Below are 6,632 nucleotides of genomic sequence, written 5' to 3'. Positions count from 1 at the left end.
CCCTACACATCTCGTAATTCACGATCAACAATCAATTATGAAGATTGCTGCATATCCATGATTGTTAATTAGAGTAGGGTAATTTTCACTTACAAATATCGATGATTACCACCTTTATCTTCATCTAAGCAAGCTAGGTGTCCATCATTCGCGACTAAAGGATTTCATTGAGAGAAAACATACAGCGATTGTTGAATAGGTAAATGACTCTTATGCATTAATGATTTCATTATTGTTTAAGAGTAAAATAATGACTTCATGGTTGTTCATTCATTTAGCATAGCCAATAGGTATAAAAGAATCTAGTGCAAGATTGATCTGTTAAAAAATCTCTAATATGAAATAATACTACATGTTGTCAATGGTGTGTTCGTGTGTTATCATTGTGCCATATGTAGTTGTCAACACATTGTATTGTGTAGGTTGACTTATAAGATGATAAGTTCCTCTAAAAAACATATATTATGTTTTTTTCCATATAGGGAAACATTTTATAAATGATAACTAAGGAAATATGCAATATTCGGGGGGAAGTGCAAGAACAAGAACAATAACGAAAGGGATAACATATGAAGAGTTGACAAGAATGATATCATCAATTATAAGGGATGAAAGCAATATAAGCCAATTAAAATTCATAATTAACATTGATAAAAGCACGCTTGTAGGTCTAGTTGATAATGATGGAGTAAAACATCTAATCAAGTACAATGAACAAAATGGACATGTGTGTATAGTTGTACATAGGAATGACACCATACACACATCAATAGATTGCCTAATGAAAAACCAACATGTGTAAGTTGTCTAAATCTTTTTTTATTAATGTAGATAATGTTGAAAAGTACTATTTTTAATGTTGAAATTGAATGTAAGATTGATAATTTGTTAGGAGGTTTATATGGATACTCTTTGTTTTCACCAATTATCTATCCTGAAATTGAAGATTCACAATTAGCATGTGCAATACAAATGGTGCCTACACCAATACTTGAAATGAACTATATGAAATGAAAAAATTTATTTGTAGGTAAAAGGAAAATTTTTCCTAATAGTGATGCCTTTAGACAAGCATTATACAAATATAATGTAACCCTCCCCTTATATCAATGTGATATAAGGAGAGAATTAATATAATCACCACACTTTTAAATCAAACTATATTTAAAACTTTGTTTGAAAAGTTTGGGCCCAAGATTCAATTTTCAAAATCATAAAAAATCCTTAATATCATGATCATAGCATAGTAAAAGTCTAAAGATGGCACTCATCACATTTAATGCATGCTAGAAAATAAGGAAAATATAGTCAGAAATCGAGTCATGCACTGCAACATGTGGCATAAAGCTACGAGAAGCTCCTCTTTATGTCATGCACCACGGTGCATATAACAATTTCTGCAACTGTGATATGACACTTCGCAGGGTAAAATTTTGACATGCATCGTTTTCACATATGACGTCCGATCGGAGTAGTTCAAATGTCCACACAAAACTTATTCCATAAGCTAACTAATAAGATAAGTTCAAACACGATCCAACAATTCAATCAAGACTTGAACATCTGGGTGTAAAAAGTTGTTTTTTTCTAAAAACTGTGCACACCTAAGCACTCAAATTACTCTCATTGTCTCATTAGACCATTCTAAGCCTTGAACTAAGTTCAAAAGGACTTAATACACTTGATTGACCATATTTTATAACACACATATACATATATCAAAATTCAGCTATTCAATAGCCTAGTTCCACATTTTACAACATTATACCAAACATTACTTTGGTCATATTTCCATAATTTCACTACAATTCTTATTTTTTACATTCACAACATATTCACCACAAGTTCACAATTAGATCTTAGCCTCTATTTCTCATTTCACCACATACACAAGTATAGGTTAAGACTTTCAAGATCACTATACATCTCATCAAATCACAACTCAAAACATGTATGCAAATCCTATAGCAACTTATATACATAATATACACAAGAGTCATGTTCATTACACAAAACTTAAAGATTTTATTGTAGCAGCATACTATGCCAGTCCTGACTCTTTCCCCTTACCTGGCTCACCATTATGACTTATAAAAATACAACTATGGGGGTAAGATAATAATCTCAATAACAAAATTATTCTATATTATAGACTATCATATGCAACCATAGGCAACTATGACGTAATATATAATAAAACATAGCATTTAGTATAGATTTCTCCTCAAGTTACTTTATCAATATAGTCATTTATTGTTTTTACCACTTTTATAACTCATATCACATTTCACTACTAATATAATATATAGCATGATCACTACCATCTAAACCTCTAAATCACCCCGACTCAAAATCATAGGCTTACCTTAAACTAACATACATGCTCATTGGCCTTGAACTCACATTCAGTGGTAAAATCACCCAACCAAAGGCGTTATATCTCATTTTTGGACTATAGTTTTCCCTATTACACACAATAGGGTGTCATTGACTCTAACACCTCATCACATCAATATTAAGGAGTTCGAATCTCAAATACTGTACCTTAATAGATACTAAGGAGATATGATTCTCCAATATTGCACCCTGTTGGGTACTAAAAAAAATAATGCCATATGGTCTTTATCTACTTCTCTATACGGGTGAACGCTTCAACTTGGCCACTGAAGAAGGCGAGAGAGTGGGAAAACTTTTTGTCAAATCATTCTTTTTCTCTGATGCCTTAATCCTTTTAGTGTATCGGCATTTTGGTTGTGCTTCGCTTCCTTGCTTTCACCTCTCTTTTTCATTCCATTCCCCTCTAACGGAACGGCTAGAATTCCCACTCCTATGATCATACTTTCGTATAAATCACCTCTTCATATATATAGATATAACCTTATATGTATAATCACAAAACATGCAAGTCTATAAATTCAATTTTTTAGAAATCATTTTTATGCATTAAACATTTACTTAAAAAACATGCTCAATCAAAAACATTTTCATACAATAATACTCATACTCTCAAATATTTACAATAGATAATCAAATAGAAGAAGTTATTCAATTACCTTAACTCTTCTGTTATAAAAGAGGTTACCCATTGACTTTCTATTACCACTAAATCTCACTACACGCCTCCTTCCTTAAGTTACACACGCAATATGCCAATCTACACACAATTGGCACAATTTGTCAATTGATCCGATTGACCAAAAACACTTAATTACTACTTAAAGCTACATTTAGTCATTTATTTCTTTTCACTTAACTAATCTAGGTTTATCATCCCTCAATTTTCACTTTCTATCACTTTGAATAATCCCATTTCGCTTCTATCCAATTTTCACTCCATTTCTCTTTGAATTAGGGCCAAATTTGAGCCTAAAGCTTCAAAGCTTGATTATTCAACTTTAAATCAATCACAAAGCTTCAATTTAACTCTCGAGAATCTTACTATAGGATAAGAAACTAATCCTTTAAATTTTCTCAATTCAATTTCGTTATAACCTATATTAAGAGAAATTATAGTAAAATCAAAGGTAAGAGCTATACGAGACTTAGTTGATAAGTTACCAGTTAAAAGCTCCTTCCTCATCTTTAGAAATCTATGCCCTAGCAACCAACTCTTCCTTTTCCCTCTCCCTTTCGTCCTTTCTTTCCTTTCCTTCTCAAACTCATGAGCTGATCATGTATTAATCAGCTAGAATTCTGTGTCATATGCTATAATGCAGATAGCTTGTGCCGTAGCGCGTGGCATAATAAGGAAAATCCTTACTGTATGCAAATGCTTTGGTTCTGAGACACAATTCTTCTACCCATATCTACTCATACAACATCCTCATAAGCCAAAATATTAAGAAATTATCCAAATTTCTAATCATTTATTAATTACTAATTCACCCCTGATTAATAGCTAATCACAAGATTAGAAAATCAGTGTGTTACTTATAACATCTCCCACAAGTTTCATATAAGTTTTTGAAGAATAATAAGACAAGATCATTGTGCATTGCAAGGTTAAGGGCTATCCATGGAACACTGCAACATGTTCAATAGAGAAATATACTAAGGTTTTAAAGGTTACAAAATTTAACATTGATCATGTCCATGTTTAGGACCATTAAAAGTGACAAATTTGTTAAGCCAAACCTTCTTTGAGCCACCAATGACTAGAAGGCCTTTGAGTTGGCCAAAGAGTAAAAAAAGAGAATCTCAATTTCAAAACAAAAAGGTTTATCATTGTGAAAGATGTCATGAAGCTAGTCATACCTTCAAGATTTGCAAGAATCCTAATCCATGCTAGAAAATATTACAAACAAGTGTAACTTTTTTTATTTATGCATTGGAATTTATTTGTAAATGCATATACAACCTTTTTTGTAAATGTCCATTTGCCCATATTTTTTTCTATGAAACATTGTTATTACCAATTCATATATTGTCACTACTAGCTGCTTTGTTGTCAATATCAACATTAATTAACTTGTACACTTTGGAAAGCAAATCATATACTAATAACGTTCATTATTTGTCAATGGGTAATGCCTTTCTTCTCAATAGCTACTATCCTATAACCAATTACCATTGGCAAGTTATCAACATACTATTGTAATTTGTTTATTTTTAAAGGAAATTATTGTACCTAATATATTTGCACTTGTCAATGACCAATGCCTCATTTGTCAACATCTCTTACTTCGTAATCAATGGTCTTTGGTAAGTTGTCAACATATTATTGTAACTTATTCATTTTTAAAAGGAACTATTAGACACTAGTTAATGGCCAATGCTTTATTTATCAATAATCGTTTCCCTATAGTCAATAGCGTTTGACAAGTTGTCAACATGTTATTATAACTTGGTCATTTTTAAAGGAAACTATTGCAGTTCATTTTTAAAGAAAACTATTGCACCTAATATATTAACACTTGTCAATGGCTAATAGGCATTGCCCTGTTGTCAATAACTATTGACAAGTTGTCAATAGATTCTAGTAACTTATAACATTTTGTAACCTAATAAATTAATACATGTAACTTGTCAATAACTATTGGCCACTTCTCAATCATTGTTAGCCATATGTCAGTGTGTAATTAATAAAATAAATTATTTGCCACATTTACAATCTTAGAATTAACTTTCATAATAGTATGGTTATCAATAGACTAATTATATGAAAGTACATGATTATCAATATAATTAATAAAATAAATTATTTGCCACATTTACAAACTTAGAATCAACTTTCATAATAGTATGGTTATCAATGGACTAATTATATGAAAGTACATGATTATTAATAAAGTTCTATACTAATAGCTAGTCCATGACTCAACCAGCCCTTCTATTTTCTCTTTTTTCTTTCCTGGGATCCTATTAACAAAGACATGAATTTGCGCACCTTCACGTTGTTGCAATAACAAAGTAGCAACCACAAGCATTCTATCTTCTTCCTATGGAGGTTATCCTGCGTCACAAATTAATCTTTTAAGGTACAACAACAATATGGAGTACATAAAAGAGTGAAAATGTGAAACAAAACATACATACTTGGGAGTATTTTGGCATCGTATACCTATTCTTGTCTGCAATGTTATCCCATGATTTTAACCGTATCATAACATGCACCCCACAAGAATAACTAAGAACATAATTAAGAACATAACGTAGAATTCAATTTGCACAAGTAAACATAAACTTAATGATATATAAACAGAAAACAAACTCAAATATCAGTTTGGACATGAACTTTAGCACATATAATGTCCATGTTAATGTCATCCTCAAATAATATTGGCTTGATTGTATAAAGGATATGATGAAAGCAATTCTTCTGCATAAATGTTGGTAATGGCAATTTCTCATTTCCCTTCACATTACTTCACTAAATTGAATAGGAGAGCAATGAGTATGAAATAGAACGATATACTTCTTTAGTTTTTATCTTTGTTTTCTCTTCCATATTCCTTTATCTGAAAGAAAACAAGTTCAATCATATATGTTCATTGTCAGTTGGTCAGTAGAATATATGGCACTTGTGACTCACAATGGTTTACTAGTCAATGGAGTATATTGTACTTAGTAGTCACTATTCTATGTGATTATTGTCATTGTAATAACCTATACTTGTCAATGAAAATCACTAGTCAATGGAGTGTACCATTGTTGTCAATAAAGTACAGGAGAAGCTATAAATAATGACAACAGTTTCCATAATAACTACTAATTTCTATAGGGGAGAAAAAGAAGCGAAAATATGAATATAGAGGCCTAGAGAAAAATACTTTACCATCTATTATTGTGTTTACATCACTATTATTGGTTCAAGAAGAAAATAAAAGGAACAAAGATATGTTTGTTGATACATATTGTCCAACCATGCTAAAAAGCAAAGAAAAATATCAACTCAATCTATCATCTCTTTCAAAGTTAACAATCTATAGACTAAGTTAACAACTCATGAACATGCAAGTATATTGTATATTTGTTATACTTTTAATAGAACTGTACGCTTATATTATTACCCTCTAGAATGCATAACTTTTAACAAGTCTACCTTAAATCTCTCATATAAGTCTTCCACAGGGCAAGCAACTATTGCCAAGTTCAAAGTGAGTGAAATCAATGACAGAGGCGCAACCAAATCT

This window comes from Prosopis cineraria, unplaced genomic scaffold (genome assembly GCF_029017545.1).
Source record: "Prosopis cineraria cultivar Desert tree isolate PC_DT_omini unplaced genomic scaffold, ASM2901754v1 PC6, whole genome shotgun sequence".
Lineage (NCBI taxonomy): Eukaryota > Viridiplantae > Streptophyta > Magnoliopsida > Fabales > Fabaceae > Prosopis > Prosopis cineraria.
This window is presented reverse-complemented; position numbering follows the sequence as displayed.